At 51.6% G+C, this 1747-nt stretch overlaps 1 pseudogene; it reads left to right on the top strand.

Moving 5' to 3' along the window:
• Nucleotides 1–239: 239 nt before the first annotated feature.
• LOC141022259 (pentatricopeptide repeat-containing protein At5g15340, mitochondrial-like) lies at nucleotides 240–1496 on the top strand (annotated as a pseudogene).
• Nucleotides 1497–1747: the final 251 nt, after the last annotated feature.

Below are 1747 nucleotides of genomic sequence, written 5' to 3'. Positions count from 1 at the left end.
ACAACAATAACATGCTAGAGAAAAAAAGCTTATCCCCACATGCTTCAAATAAGAGGGTGACACACAGGAGCATGGAGACTAGGCCGGCCCATTGGCGCTCGATACCGACTCGAACAACATATTGTAGGGAATGCTTCTTTTTTCATTCTACTTTCCAACTTTCTTGGGTTTTACTTAGTTTTTTTCATTCTTTTTTTAGAAACACATCAAAATTTATTTTGTTTTGAAGGTAACAATTTTTAAAATCTGAATATTTCCTTAGATCATTATTTGGTAACATGAACATTTTATGAAAAAAAACGAGAATAGTTTTTAAAACTTGTGTGGATTTCTTTTGGCACGCGCTTGCACGTAGAACACACATGGGCCCGCCCTACATACCTGGGCCTGGGCCTCGTATTCTTTGATGCCAAAGGGCGCCCTGCCTCGTCTTCTCGTCTTTATATCAAAATCGATCTCAACGCCGGCCGGCCGCCGGAGTGTCCCTTCCGTCTCCTCCTCCCTTGCATTCTCCTCGCGCCACCCCACCCGTCCCCTCCCGGACTGTTGGGTCACTTCGGAGTCAGTGAGCGGCCACCGTGCGAGGCTACGGCCATGCGGCTGCACTGCGCCGCGCTCCTCCGGGCGCCGCCTCGCTGCCGTCTCTCTCGCTGGTGGCCACACTCCACGCTGCCGCGCTCCGGAGAGGCGCGTTCCAGCGCGATGCCCGCGCACGGGTCGCCCGGCGGACTCCGCGCGCATGCTGTTCGACGAATTGCCCGCACCGCATCTGTCCAGCGCACGGACGGTGCTCGGCCTGTTCCGCGGACGGGAGGGGGAGATGGATGACAAGGCGGTGACGGTGGTCCTCGCCGCGTGCGCGAGGGCCAGGATGGTGGGTGAGGGGAGGGAGGTGTTCAGGAGGATGATGAGGCCGGCGCTGCAGCACTATGCGTCTACCGTGGAGATGCTGGGAAGGGCAGGCGAGGTCGAGGAGGCAGAGGGGCTGATGAAGCCGATGGAGGCGCCCCCCCGGACAGGGTGATGTGCGTGGTGCTAGCTGCTTTCCGCCCCCGGGCGCATGGCCGTGTCAATGTTGCTGAGAGAGAGTGGCCAAGTCGATGTATGGCAATGCATGCATGAATTTGGCCAACTGAAGATCAGAGCTCTCTGACACGGTTGGGTTGGTTCCTTGGTGGTAATGAGTACAACACAAGCCCCCTGGCTGATGGAGACCTGAAATTTGTACAACATGATCCTTGGTCTACCTGCATGGATCTGTCCTTCAGCAACCTGACTAATTGCCCTGTTTGTACCATTACTCTGCTGGTACCTACTGAAGTTGCTTCCCTGCCACGTGCTGAACAAGAAATCGCTCCTATTGTGCACTGAATTGAGCAATACAATGGCCGTTTTGCTATAGCTCCTCACAGTATAACTCAGGTAAACCTGCCATATCTTCTGGACATAGTTTCTTGCACATGTCGAGTGCCATTGGAATTTGGACTGCATCCTTGCAAAAGCCCTAACAGCACTTGGTTTATTAGCTCTTTTGTCACTTTCAGATCGTTGGCCTAATGCCAATTTATACCTCTGCCAATAGAACTGAGCATACAGAGTTGTACTATTAGATTTTTCTGGTGAACTCCTTATTAGTTGAGATCTAGATCAGGCTATATATAGTAGCAGTTGTATTATCTCCACATACCTGTACGGTACAATGTCCTAAATTTGCAAGAGTAACCCGTCGAATATGTTTAGAAATAAA

Source organism: Aegilops tauschii, chromosome 5 (assembly GCF_002575655.3).
Source record: "Aegilops tauschii subsp. strangulata cultivar AL8/78 chromosome 5, Aet v6.0, whole genome shotgun sequence".
Taxonomy (NCBI): domain Eukaryota; kingdom Viridiplantae; phylum Streptophyta; class Magnoliopsida; order Poales; family Poaceae; genus Aegilops; species Aegilops tauschii.
This window is presented reverse-complemented; position numbering and strand designations above follow the sequence as displayed.